Source organism: Dasypus novemcinctus, chromosome 24 (genome assembly GCF_030445035.2).
Source record: "Dasypus novemcinctus isolate mDasNov1 chromosome 24, mDasNov1.1.hap2, whole genome shotgun sequence".
Lineage (NCBI taxonomy): Eukaryota > Metazoa > Chordata > Mammalia > Cingulata > Dasypodidae > Dasypus > Dasypus novemcinctus.
Window position 1 is genome coordinate 37,379,672 of NC_080696.1, and position 14,737 is coordinate 37,394,408.

The 14,737-nt window shown below is 40.2% G+C and overlaps 1 protein-coding gene across 2 annotated transcripts in view; it reads left to right on the top strand.

Annotated features, from left to right (window-relative positions):
- Positions 1-506: 506 nt before the first annotated feature.
- The window catches only part of ITCH (itchy E3 ubiquitin protein ligase), a 184,379-nt gene continuing 170,148 nt past the window's right edge, over positions 507-14,737 (top strand). The window contains exons 1-2 of one of the 2 annotated variants that reach the window (XM_004454806.4): positions 507-637; positions 5,302-5,378. The gene's annotated coding sequence lies outside the window, so the exon portion shown is untranslated. The remainder of the gene's footprint in view (positions 638-5,301; positions 5,379-14,737) is intronic. The other variant, XM_004454807.5, reaches the window with a different exon arrangement.

A 14,737-nucleotide genomic window follows, 5' to 3' on the forward strand; every position in this document is an offset into this window, starting at 1 on the left:
ACATGGTTTATGCAGCTGTAAAATGGGTATAGTAACAGTACTTCCCTCATGCTTTGTAGTGAGGATTAAAGGAGTTCATTGATCAGCTCTTTAGAACACCTGCACGATTTGTGTAAGCTATTATCATCATCCCTAAGAGCGCCCTATTAAGAAGTGGACAAGGTTTTTTATTATTTTTTATCCCTATCTGTATAATTCCACAGTGTAGGACTAAGCTACAGCCCAATAGTTCTCAAAGTGTAATCCCCCACCAGCAGCATCACCGGGGAACTTGTTAGAAACGGAAATTATCAGACTCCTCTGTACACCTACTGTATCAGAAACTCTGGGGGTGGAGCCCAGCAATCTGTTTTAACGAACGCTTCAGAAGATTATGATGGACAGGGTTTGGGAACCACAGCCCCGCTGCCAAGGAGGAGGAAACACGGCTCCAGGCGCGTACACCATCCCCTGCCAGCGCTTCAGGTCCGGGGGTGGGTAGGTGCGCAAGGCCTGCTGGGGCTTGTAGTCCGGACCGCTCACGAGCGGAGGCGCCTGCGCGTTGGCCGCCAACTCGTTCTGGTCGCTGTAGTCGGGGCTCGGGACCGGCTGCCATCTTAGTCGAGGAACTGAGGAATCGCCGCCGCCCCAAGTCCCGGTAAACATCCGCGGGCGGACTGGGGGCAGGTATAGGGAGAGGGGGAAACCTAGGTGAGAGTGCCCGGGCAGAATGAGGAGTGAAGGAGTGCGGCGCACGAGCGGGGACCCCAGAGTCGGGTCTGCTCCTTCTTCCTTCAGAGTCAGTGCCCGTGGGGGGCGCGGGGAACTCTGACTAGTGACCTGGGGCCGGGCGGGGGGTGGGTCGACCTGTCGGGTCGAACAGCCAGTGCGGGGCTGAGGCTCCTTGGCCTCTTACCGCGCTGGCGCCAAGTTAGGAGGGAGCTGGGCCGCAGCGGGCGCGGGCAGGGTCCGGCCCCGCGCCCCTCTGCCCTGCCCGGGGGCTACTCGCGGGTGGCCCGGCCTACGCGCCGGGACGGGTGTCAGCGGGCGACGTGGCCCCTGTGAGGGGCGACGGCCGGGCCCACCTGCTACCTGACTGGCTTGCCCGAGACTTCCCAGAGCCCCCAGTCTCGAGGGAGGCCCAGTGCGGCGGCTCCCTCCCCTTCCCTCCGTTACTCCCCTCCTCCCTCCATTGTCCCCCCGCGTGGTGGTCCCGGCCCGGGCGCCCTCACCCGCGCCCGCCGCCTCCTCGGCTCCTCTGCACCGAGTTTGCAGACGTGGAACTGTCATCGCCCTCTCTACGGAGAGTGCCCTTTTTTGTAGCACAGAAAAGAAAAGTAGCCTTGAACGAAATCTATGGGTCGAAACACGTAAAGGACTTGATTTTTATGCAGGGGATTCAAGTTTTCGGACTTCGTTTTGGCCGCGACTTGCAGAGAAACACAGGGTCAGTGCTCCCGATATAGACGTTGGGCCTAAAGTTAGCCATCTCTCTAACCAGGTGAACATGCAAACTACCCGAAATGCACGATTATTCAGTGACAGCTCACCTTGTTTTCTTGGTTTATTTGTATCCTAATCTTGTTACATTTTCTATCGCTACTCTACAGCTGCAATATAGTTTTGGGGGGAGGGGATGGGGAAGGAAGGGTGGGATTTTTCTTTGAAAATTCGTGAAGCCACCGGAGCCAGCCAGCTGTTCACCTATCTTTGCACTTAAGTGAATTCCCTTGCATCTATTTGTAATATAATTAGACCTTAATAAAGTATATAAAGGCAGTGCATTTCTACTACTAGTTTCGGACAAGGGCTTGTTTCACAGCTGAAATAAAGTTCTCATGGCAGATTTGGTGAGAGCCTGCACTGTGTATTCACAAGTTTACTCAAGGTACAGTTATTTCATTTTTAAGGTCTAGAAATGAAGGCGGAATTTCAACAGCCTTTTTGAACAGTGAATGCAAGTTTTTTGGGTTTAAGTCCAAAAAGAATTCCTTCATCGTCAGTATATAAAGCAAGTATGAAAATAAAAGAACAAGTGTAGAAAATTTCTTCATCTTCTAGAGTAAATAATTTCTGCATTCTTTTATAAAAAAACCCACATCTTTACGTCTTTTTAGACAATTAGAATAATTAGGGTGTTTTTAAAAATATCAGTTTTATTGATACATATTAATAAATCCAAAGTGTATGAGCAGTGATTTTGGCATAATCACATAGTTGTGCATTCATCACTTCAGTCATTATTAGAGCATTTTCATTATATCAACAATAATGAAAAACAAATGACAATTCTTCACTTCTCAGTCTTGCTATGCTTCCCCTGCTTTACATAGCTTTTATTTCTGGCTTTTCTTTTACAATTTATTTATTAAGTTTTATTGAGATATATTCACATACCTTATGATCTATCCAAAGTTTATAACCCGTGGCTATTAGTATAATCACAATGCTGTGCATTCATAACCACGAAAAATTTTAGAACAGTTTCATTACTCCAAAAAGAAAAATTCCACACCCCTTAGCAGTCCTTCCCCAGCCCTACATAACCACTAATCTAGTTTCATCTTTATAAATTGATTTATATTTATATTTTATATAAATGAAATCATATATAGTGCTTTGTGTCTAGTTTCTTTCACTTAGTATAGTGTGTTTTTTTCCTTTGGTATTGACGTCTTATAGTATTAACTTATATTCATTCAGTTTCAAAGAAAGATGATCTTATATATGCAATTTTACCCATATTCATATTTCACATGCGACATACTATGCTATACAGTCCCATGTAACATTTTTTAGCTTTCCTTTTAGTAATATACTTGACCTTAGACTTCCCTTTAAACCACTTCATACCCACATAATAACTTACAAATATTATGTTGAGTTTTTACCTTTTCTGTTCATTTCTAAAGGTTAACACACATTCTTTTTACCAGTTCTGTACAAGTTAACCCTTAGCTTTCCATTTTCTAACCTCTTTCTATTTTCTTTTTTAAGGATTTTATTTATTTATTTATTTAATCCCACCCCCCGGTTGTCTGTTCTGTATCTATTTTGCTGCGTCTTGTTGTCTTGTTTCTTTGTCCGCTTCTGTTGTCGTCAGCAGCACGGGAAGTGTGGGCGGCGCCATTCCTGGGCAGGCTGCACTTTCTTTCACACTGGGCGGCTCTCCTTACGGGGCGCACTCCTTGTGTGTGGGGCTCCCCTACGCGGGGGACACCCCTGCGTGGCAGGGCACTACTTGCATGCATCAGCACTGCGCATGGGCCAGCTCCACACGGGTCAAGGAGGCCCGGGGTTTGAACCGCGGACCTCCCATGTGGTAGACGGACGCCCTAACCACTGGGCCAAGTCCGTTTCCCTCGTTCTATTTTCTGGTGACCCATATTCAAGTTATTTACTCCGTGAGATTACACAGTATATTTAATTCCTAGTAACTCCTTTTGTGTCTGACTTACTTTATTCAACATACGTCCTCCAGGTTCATCTGTACTGTCATATGCCTTTCAACCTCATTTCTTCTTAAAGCTGTGTAATATTAGGGTGCTTTTTAAATATAGAAATTCCAGGGTCTCACCTCCTGCGATTTGGTAGGTCTGGGTTGGCCCCTAAGAATTGGTTTTTAAAGCATGCCTTCATAATTCTGATGGTCTTCGAAACCACTAATATAAACAATACTGTGGGCATACTGAGGACAACTCCAAAAGCTTTGAGACAGGAGAGGAGAAAGTGACTGGTTACACCTGGGCGTTGGTCAGAAAAGGAGCAGTCCTTGACCCTAACCCTGAAGTTGAGTCTTAGATGATGAGTAGGAATGTGTCAGGGGTGGGGAAAGGGAAGGTCAGTACTTGCAGAGGAAACACCATAATCGTGTATGTAAATCCAGAGGCCAAAAAGGTAAAATGAGGCAAGTATGTGAAAAATTCTAAGTATAATGCTAAAAATATTTGAGTTTTACGTTATTAATAATAGATACAGATTTTTAAGGAGGAAAGTGGTGTGGATACATGTGTTTTAGAAGGATTGCTCTGGTGATGAATGAAAGGATAAAAGGGTGGCTTTTACAGAAGTCCACATGAGGTAACAAAACTTCAACTTGGAGAGAGACTTTGGGGATGATTGATGGATTGGATTTGGTTCTTCACTAGTGCAGTACTTTTGTCATATTTTTGGATGAGGATTTTTTAGGGCCAATCGGGGTAAAGGACTCCTTTCTTTTCTGTCAAGATTTCTGTCAATAATTCATTAGCAAATCAGAATAACATTTTAGGTAATGTAGTAATAGTTTGAGTTAATTGTCCATTAGCATTTTTGAAAAATTAGAAAGAACCAGGTCAGGTGCAATTTGGAGGAAGACTTGGAATTTAGACTGAAGTATGAGTATTAACACTATTGATCTAAGCTTGTTGGATGTAATTTTTTTTCTCCCACACTATAGAAACTTGGTATTTGAAATTTTGATTTGGAAGAGATTGCAGAGATCATCTAGTCCACAGTTGCAGATATATTTTGGTTTATTGTTCAACCCTGACTGGAAGTAGCTGCAGAAACACTATGTTGAGAAGGATTCTGGTCATATGACTTTTTTGGGACAGTGTGTTAGGATTGGTTAGTGATGCCTTTTGTGAACACACTTACCCAGTGTGTGCTGTTTGGGCCAGGTATATATAATTTATTCTTGGGCTATTCCAACCTCTTATTTTTCTCTTTGTTTAAAAGAAATACATAAGAAAAATTTTTTTTAAATTAAATAAAGAAGCCTAAAGAAGTTAAATAATTGTCCTAAAACTACTTAAAAGTTAGAGCTAGAACTAGAACCCAAGTTTTATAACTCCAGTTTGGTATTCTTCCATTGTACCAAGATAATTGTGTACTATTAAGGAGCTCCTGGTATTAGACCATTTTTCTGGCCTTTGCCTCTTGACTATTTAAGCAAGAGTTTAACAAGGAACTTTGGAAAACTGCTACTAGCTTAGCTCTTTTGTTTCTCTTCAGAACTAACTATACCTTGATCCTTGTAGTATGTTTTCTTTTCCTATCCCCAGGAGCCTCCAAATTCCAGGGGTTTATGGTGACCCCAAAGGAGAAGGTGTGTTTATATGGCCATTCTTATTTTGCCATTTGGCCATCACACCTAGGTGGACATCACTTAATACTATGAGTCATTTCCCTCTAACTCACTCCCTTATCCTGCCCACTCCATCAAAATTATCTCAGCCTTTTTTTAAAAGACCTTGTGCTTTCAGATTCCCAAGGTCATTGCTAATCTCAAATGTTTAACCATAAGAGTAATACGTTAATGGACTCTCCTTCTCCTCTTAGGTAACATGCATTTAACTGTGGCCTTCTGGAGACAACGCTTTAACCCAAAGAAGTGACTCCAACGGTGAGAACTTCAGGTATGGCAGCATGCATGTGAAAGAGATTTGGGGAGAGGAGTGGTGCACAGGACAAGCCCTGATCACATAACTGCTGTGGGGAGGGGTGGAGGTGAGAGCAATGTTGATGCTGGCCCCATCAATTGAATGAAGAATTAGGCCGTTTTCACTAGAATCTGAAACCCAAAGTCTGACATGCAAGGATTTTCTTGTGAGCCACACTGTGCTCTTAATTTAGCTCTCCTGACTTTTCTGTTTTTCTGGCTCCCTTAGACATACATTTTTTTTCCTACTTCTTTTGTTTTACAAACATTTATTTTTATACAGACATATGCATGCATATGGTTAAGTGGAAGAACTAAAAAGAAGGCCACATGATGCAGTGAGGAAAAAAAAAATAGAGAACTTGGAAAGAAAAGACCTGGATTCTGATTTGATTTTGCCGTTGAAAAGCTGTGTGACTTTTGGCAAGTCATTTAACCTTACTGGACTCAGTTTATATACCTTTAAAATAGATGTATTAATTCCTCTTGCCTCCCTGGCATTATTGTGAGATCAGCTAAAATAATAGATATTAAATTGCTAGAAAAGAAAATGAATTAATAATGAGACATAATCTAGATCCAGAATGTGGGAGAAGTTGGCAATAATAATGAAAAGGTAAACCTGACAGGACAAATTCACTTTAAAAGATCAGGGGAAAGAAAAGGAAGAATACTAGAGAAGAAAAAAAGAGTAGAGCATAGAGAAAGTCAAACAGTAAGGGAGAATAGGAAATGAGTAGAACAGGTGATTTGGTAGTTGAGAAAGCTGAATAGAAAGAGAGTGGTACCTTTTACTTTGCCTAACTCTAATCTTGAGACAATTATTTGTCATTTTCATTATAATTTCCCTTCACATAAATGTCCCACCCATACTTAGGTTCTTGTCTCCACTGTAAACATCAATGTTTATTATTAATTTATTTGTGTGACACTGTGTTTAGTTTATATTATTGTTAACTAATTGCCCTATAAATGCTTCGAGACCAGGACTGTGTGATTTGACTACTTTAGTGTTTAGTGTCCCAGGCAGTGCTAGAATCAATTGTGCTTTTTTTTTTTTTAAGATTTATTTTTATTTATTTATTTCTCTCCCCTTCCCGCCCCCCACCCCGGTTGTCTATTCTCTGTGTCTATTTGCTGTGTCGTCTTTGTCTGCTTCTGTTGTTGTCAGCGGCACAGGAATCTGTTTCTTTTTGTTGCGTCATCTTGTTGTGTCAGCTCTCCGTGCAATTGTGCTCTTAATATACTCCTTTTTTTTTTTTAAGGATTTATTTTATTTATTTCTCTCTCCTTCTCCCCACCCCACCCCAGTTGTCTGTTCTCCCTGTCCATTTGCTGCGTGTTCTTCTTTGGCCGCTTCTGTTGTTGTCAGCGGCACGGGAATCTGTGTTTCTTTTTCTTGTGTCATCTTGTTTTGTCAGCTCTCCGTGTGTGCGGCACCATTCCTGGGCAGGCTGAACTTTCTTTTGCACTGGGCAGCTCTCCTTATGGGGCACATTCCTTGCGTGTGGGGCTTCCCTACACGGGGGGCACTCCTGCATGGCACGGCACTCCTTGTGTGCATCAGCACTGTGCGTGGGCCAGCTCCATATGGGTCAAGGAGGCCCGGGGTTTGAACCGTAAACTTCCCATGTGGTAGATGGACGCCCTATCCATTGGGCCAAGTCCGCTTCTTTAATATACTCTTTTTGATTGCTATGAAGAGAAAAGGAGGAGATGGTGGGGTGTTTTTATAAGAGATATGAAGAAAGAAAGTGGTAAGAGGCAAAGGAGGTAAGCATGAGATGGTGAGAGGAAGAGGTCTCAGAAGATGATGAGTGACATGAAAATGGAAAGTATGGAGAGCATAAAAAGGAGATTTGGATATAGTGGTGATGGTTGCACAACATTATGAATATAATTAATGCCACTGGATTGTACATTTAAAAATGACAAATTTTATGTTATGGTAAATATTTTACCATAATTAAAATAAAGGGGTAGAGATGAGATCATGTTATTTGCTGTAAAGGAACAAAGCAGCTTTCATTTCTATAATGGTGATGTAGAATCTCACAAAAAGTTATGTGCTAAGAAAGATCATTCTCATTATGAAGTATTTTAAAAATATTTCTCAAAGTATCCATTTCATCTTGAGCTTACAAAGTAGTTCTTTGTGGAAAGATAACTGGGTCAAAGTTCAGGAGACCTGGATTCTAACCCTGGCATTGCTTGTCACTTAAATTCTGTGATCTTGGGTAGTTCACTTAAATATCTCTGAGCCTCACTTTTCCTCACTTGTCTATTGAATATATTGAATATGATGATCTTTCTGCTTCCTTCTAACTCATTGTCCTTCATGAACTAGAATCACCAATTTTTCAGGACTTTGTAGTCATCACAGTAGGACTGGTACCAGAGATATCTTACAATAGAACTTCATAATATCCAGTGCTTTATAAATGTGAAGCCATGTTTTGTTTTGTTTTTTTTAAAGGCGGTATCAGGAATTGAACCCGGGATCCTGTACATGGGAAATAGGAGCTCAAACCACTGAGCTATATCTGCTTTCATTACAATGATTTTTTTTTTTAAGGGAGGTATCAGGGATTGAACCCAGGACCTTTTATGTAGGAAGCAGGCTCTCAACCAGCTGAGCTACATCTGCTCCCATCCATGTTGTTGTTTTTTTTTAAATGTCATTAGATTTTCTTTTTTCTTTTTTTTTTAAGATTTATTTATTTATTTCACCCCCTTCCTCTCCTCCTGCTTTGCTGTTTTTGCTGTCTGTCTTGTCTTCTCTTCTTGTTTTCTCTCCTCTAGGATTCACCGGGATTTGGTCCTGGAGACCTCTGATATGGAGAGAGGTTCCCTGTGAATTGCGCCACCTCAGTTCTGGTTTCTGCTTAACTTCACCTTGACTATTCCCTTGTCTCTTTTTTGATGCATCATCATCATCTTGCTGCATGACTCACTTGCGCGGGCACCGGCCACTTGTGCTCACCATACGGGCACTCAGGCGGGCACTGGCTTGCTGCTTGGGCATGCTTTCTCTTCTTTTTACCAGGAGGCCCCAGGGATCCATCCCAGGTCCTCCTATATGGTAGGCGGAAGCTTTATCATTTGAGCCACATCCACTTCCCCATCCATGGTGTTTTAAGTTCTATTTTAAAAGGGCAGAGTAGGAAACATAAGCACAGCAATGTTAAGTTTGTAATATTCAACAAAAACTTACTGGGCCCTTGTTGTGCTAGATCTAGAGGAATACTGTATAAAACCCTTACCTCAAAGTTTTGTGTTTCTTATAAGGGAAAGACTTGCTCATCAGTAATTATTAAAAGCAAGATGATAAATCCTATAATAAGGGATGTATTACATTGCAGAGTAAGATATTAACTACTGATTTCTTGGTTCCTTTAACATAAATACATTTTAGGTTCCGCTTCTGTGCAAGACTCTGCTAGGTATTTCAGGGCCTTAACAAAAACGCCATCTCTACCCTCAAGAACATTGCCAGTTTTTTTTCACATTTGGATACTGCCTATTGTAACAGATATGTCTTTCTACCCCAGGAAAGAGAATATATTTGTACTGTATCATCACTGAATAGTCTTAAACTGAGTTTCTCTGCTCATTGAGCTCTGTCAATTACAGAGACAATTTTTTTTAAGATAAAAAAAAACTCCAGGAAAAAAGTCTGCATTTAAGGGAACTTTTATTTGCTTCTTAGTCATCTGTACAAAGAGAGAGTGGTCTGTAAAATTTAGTCTTTCAATTCTTTGTTCCAAAGAATCAATTAAGTTGGCCACAGAGGAAATAATGCTAGTCTGAAGGAATCATATTGTAGTGTATGAGTATGTACTGGAGTGTATACTGAAGTTAGACTGTTTTTTGAATTTTGGTATAACTATGTATTGGCAGTATGAGCTTGGCCAAGTTTCTTAACTTCTTTGTGCCTCAGTGTACTTATTTGTAAATTGGAAATAGTAATAAAATGTATCCATAGAGTTGTGTGGATTAAATGAGATAATGCATTTTTGTCTAGAGCAGTACCAAGCTAACAAATAGGATAAAATGTTAATTGCTCTTATTGTTGTCATTATCATTACCACCAACCTTGTCCTTCTTAAAATTGTCATTGGAATATATTAATTCATTCAGTAAGCTTATTTAGGGTGAGCATTTTAAATCCAAATGCCTATGGAATCTTGTGAGTGTTTAAATCAGTAATGATAAGTCAGTTTGAGACTTAGGTGAAATAAGGAGTCTCTCTAAAGGGGCAATTGTTAGGCAGGTTTTGCTCACTTTTTCTTTTTTTTTAATTATTGAGACAAAATTCACATACAGTTCACTATTTTAACCACATTAAAGTACAATTTAATTTATGGTCTACGTGTTGCTTGAACATCTAAACTTTTTTTCTAAAGAGGTCAAAAAACTATGAGATAAGAGAGGAAGAGGTGGCCACTTATATTTGTAGGTTGGCCAGAAAAAGAGCAATAACTGCTCTTGGACCTGAACTTGCTTACTAGATGATGAATAGGTGTATGACACGGTTGGGGAAAGGGAATGACACTACAAGCAGAGGAAACTCCTTAATCCTGTGTGTAAATGCAGAGGATTGTGGAAGAAAAAGGGTGCAGGAAGCAGGGAAGGAGATGAGGAAGGGAGAGCATTGTGGCCAGAGAGTAAAATGAGGCAACTGTGTGAAAAGTTCTAAGTATAATGCTAAAATTTTGAATTTCATATTGTTACCAATTGTTATTTGTTTTTTAAATGTTGGCAAGTTATGAATTCATATAAAAATACTGTGGGCCAAACAGATTACCGCTGTGGGCAGAATTTATCTTGTGGGTTTACACTTTGCAACCTGTGATCTAGGGCTTGACTATCTGTATTATAAACCATATTCTATGCCCTCTGGGGAAGAAAGTCCTTTTCCATATAAAGATTTAAAACAATTCAGGCATTATATCAAAGCAATCTGGTGTTGAATGAGGGGTAGGAAGAATAATTATTAAGGCATTATTAAGGCTAAGAGAAGAAGGGAAGTTAAATTTAAGACTGGAATTGAGGATGGGCAAAGGTATGGAGGCAGGAATGGACTTGAAGGGGTGGTAGCAAGTAGATTAGTTGAGATTTAGTTCAGAAGATTTGTGTGGGCCTGGTAAGAGGACAAAGTTTGGAAAAGATAAGAAGGGCCTTAACCTCTTACTGTGTTATAATCTTAAATCTTATTGCCTAACAAGATGAAAATGGTATTTTGTGAAGATTTATTTGGCAATATTGAGGTCTGCAAATTTACAAATTGAAGGCAGGGAGACCAGGGTAGGCAGGTGGTAGTACAAATGGAAAGAAAGAAGAAAGGTACAGAAACTTGCATAAAAAGCTGGGTTATCTCATGACAGTGGAACCCTATAGTAGAGAAATTTTGAAAGCTTAATTCTCCCATTTACTTGTTTGGAAAAAATTGGAGTATGTGAGGATACTACTATGTGTACAGGCTATCCCTCTTGTTTCATGTCGTGAATCTTGCTTCTATACTATCAGTCCCAGCACCCTCCTTAATGATGATTCATATACGTAAGCTTCTGATTTCCCAGCTTGCACAGTAGAATTGAAAGAAAAGGAAGTACCACAGTAGTTCATCTGCTTGATCACATTGCCAGTTTCAGATATGATGATCTTATCCTCTGATAAGTTTCATTACGTTTTAGTTTATACATGGAATTTTTGTATTTAGCAAGATTTGCTCCAAGAAAAGATGCAGAGTTTTGCTGCAGAAACTTGACACAATAATTAATGCATGATTCAGAATGTTTAGAGAAACTGATAAATGTTGTAGAAAGGTGAAATTGAAATGTGTTTATTCTATATAACCTGAGACTTTCTTCGGTATAACCTGAGACAGTGATTTTAAGATTTTGTTTTCACCAGGCTTTTGTTCTGTTTATACTTTCTTATGAAAATTTTCTTGACATACTGTATTAGCCAAAGGGGTGCTGATCCAAAATACTAGAAATTGGTTGGTTTTTATAAAGGGTATTTATTTGGGGTAGGAGCTTACAGATACCAGACCATAAAGCATAAGTTACTTCCCTCACCAAAGTCTATTTGGAGCAAGATGGCTGCCGATGTCTGCAAGGGCTTCCTGGGTTCCTACATTCCTGGGGTTTGCTTTACTCTGGCTTCAAGGTTCCTTCCTTTCTGGGGCTGGCTTCTCTTTCCTCTGTGTGCTGACTTCCCAGGGCTCCAGTTTAAGTCTTCAACATCAAACTCTAAAATCAAACTCCAACATTAAAAGCCCCAACTCTGTTCTTCGCCATGCCACCCTAATCATAACTCAATCGTGTCCAGGTACAGATCAGATTACAAGCATAAACCAATATTTCTTTTGGAATTCATCGATTATATCAAACTGCTATACATACACAGGGAAGTTATTCTTTATTCTTGGCTAAAATGAAAAATGTAGTTATTTAAAATAGTCTTTTTAGCAAGTAAACGCAATAGTTCATTAGTTGGGAAGCAGATTGGCTCAAGCAGTTGGGCTCCCATCTACCATATGGAAGGTCCAGAGTTCGATTTCTGAGGCCTCCTGATGAAGGCAGCCTGGCCAACGCGGTGAGCTGGCTCAAGTGGAGTGCTGGCCCACGCAGGTCTGCTGGCCCGTGCTGCAAGCTGGCCTGAGTGGAGAGCTGGTGCAGCAAGATGATACAACAAAAAGAGACACAAGAGGTGAGACAATCAGAGATTCGGCAGACCAGGGAGCTGAGGTGGCACAAGAGAGTGAGTACCTTTCTTCCACTCTGGAAGGTCCTAGTATTGGTTCCTAGTGCCGCTTAAAGAGAAGACAAACAGAACAGGATACATAGCAAATGGACTCACAGAGCAGATGGGGGGAGGGGCGGAGAATAAATCTTTTAAGAAAATACACAATAATTGAAATTACAATAAAAAAAATAGTGCATTGGATACTCTTAATACTCAGACCTATATCTCTGATACAGCAACTTTTACCTTACTGGTGCCTATGAGTACTGAAGACACTAAAAAGTATGCAAAGTTGCCCTGCAATAGTGATGCAGCAATAGGGTCAACTTGAGCTAAATCTAAATCTCATCTAATGGGGAAGGAATTTGTTTTGTTTTATGTTTGAAGCATGGACTAACCTAGTTTTTGTGTTCATTTGTTCTGAAAATTGAAAGTGATTTTCAGTTGGTTCATTTAATTATAGCTTGCTTTAGAAGTGGGAAGAAAAGGAACATAGAGGGATTTTTAGCTACATTTGCTTGGGGGGAAATTCAGTAGTCAAAGGAAATCCCAGGTGATCTTTTTCTATTCTTGAATTTTTTGGAGGAGAGATATTTACTTATTGTAGGTCTTAAATAAAAACTATATTCTCTATATATTGAAATGGACAGAACTTAGCCACTAGGTTCTTTGCCCTACTTGTTAACATTTATCTGCTGTCATCTTCTCTCCTTTTGCTTTCGCCCTTGAGGGTTTATATTTGTCTTTTTCTTTGTTTGTTGGGGTTTTGGGAGGAATTGTAGATGGAATGAGTATATTATCTGCCATGTTAATTAATTTTATAGTCGTAAATTCTAGTTTATCTTGACATATTGTTTTTACATTGAATAAATTAATGCTTTTGTCTCTAAGAGCAAAGATGATTATGAGAGTATCCTAGTAATTTATTTTGTAGACTGCTGTCCAGTATCTTTTCTGCTTCTGGGTCTACTAATAGGCCTTCTTCCCCATTACTATTGTTGCCATAACTAGATCCATATTCTCCAATTTTTTTTTTAGGATTTATTTAATTTATTTATTTTTCTCTCCCCACCCCTTGTTGTTTGTGCTCACTGTCTGCTCTCTGTGTCCACTTGTATGGGCTCTCTGTGTTCGCTTGTCTTCTCTTTAGGAGGCATGGGAAACCTAACCTGCGACCTCCCATGTGGGAGAGAGGTACTCAGTCACTTGAGCCACCTTCACTGCCTGCTTTGTTGTGTTTTTCATTGTTTCTTCTTTGTGTCTCCTTGTTGCATCTTCTTGTTGCACTAGCCTGAAGGGCCAGCTTGCTGTCTTACTTGTCTTATCTAGGAGTCACTGGGAACCAAACCCAGGACCTCTCTTGTGGTAGGTGGATGCCTAAATGTTTGAGCCACATCTGCTTCCCTTTTTAATTTACAGCCCCTCAGTAAATGTTTGGGTACAGGTTGGATAAGGGCAGGATTTCCATTACATTTTTCTCTAGTTTTAGACGCTCTATTCTTCCCTTTTAGTCATTTACCTGGTGAGATAATATTATAAAGAATTATGTTTTTAGGCAAATAAATCCCTGTCATTTAAATTTCATTTTAGAGGAGGAGAATATAGGATATTATTATTATTTTTTTAAAGATTTCTTTTATTTATTTCTCTCCCCTTCCCTCCCTGCCTCCCCGTTGTCTGCTGTCTTGTGTCCATTCGCTGTGTGTTCTGTGTCTGCTTGCGTACTTGTCATGTGGCAGCAGGAAACTGTCGCTTTTTTTATTGCGTCATCCTGTTGCATCAGCTCTCCACGTGTGCAGCACCACTCCTGGGCAGTCTGCACTTTTCTTGCGTGGGGTGGCTCTCCTTGTGAGGCATACTTCTTGTGCATGGGGCTCCCCAACTCAGGGGCGCCCCTGCGTGGCACAGCACTCCTTGCACACAGCGGCCCTGCGTGTGGGCCAGCTCACCACACGGGCCAGGAGGCCCTTAGTATTGAACCCTGTACCCTCCATGTGGTAGGCAGATGCTCTATCAATTGAGCCACAACTGCTTCCCATAAGATATTATTAAAAGAAATTTGGCTCTTCTCTTAGAGGACCTGTTGTGACTCTTTGCTTGAGAAAATACAAGTCTGCCTGAGGAGTCCAAAAAAGATTTTTTACCCCTTTGATAATTCTGAAGGAAAAAAAAAAATGTAATTATTTCAGTGATTCATTTCTTGCTTAATTTGAGCTCATTGTGTGATGATTTGGAATTTCTTGTTCTAAGACTTTCTCTTTCCCTGTATTATATTTTATATATATACATATATATATTTTGAAAAGGACCAGACTGAACATGTTCAAGTATTGCAATGACATAAGTCCTTTTGATTGATCTGTTTGTGTTCCCTCTTCTCTTTTTTTTAGCTCCTCATGGAACCATGATTTTAAATTATGGAATTAACATTGAGCAACAAGACTAAGGATCTTAGTGTTTGGCCAAGTCTTCCATTCTGACCTTTCAATTGGGTTGTTTTCATACTGTTAAGTTGTAAGAGTTCTTTATAAATTCTATTTACATACAGTGCTTTATCAGATACACATTTTGCAAATATTTTCT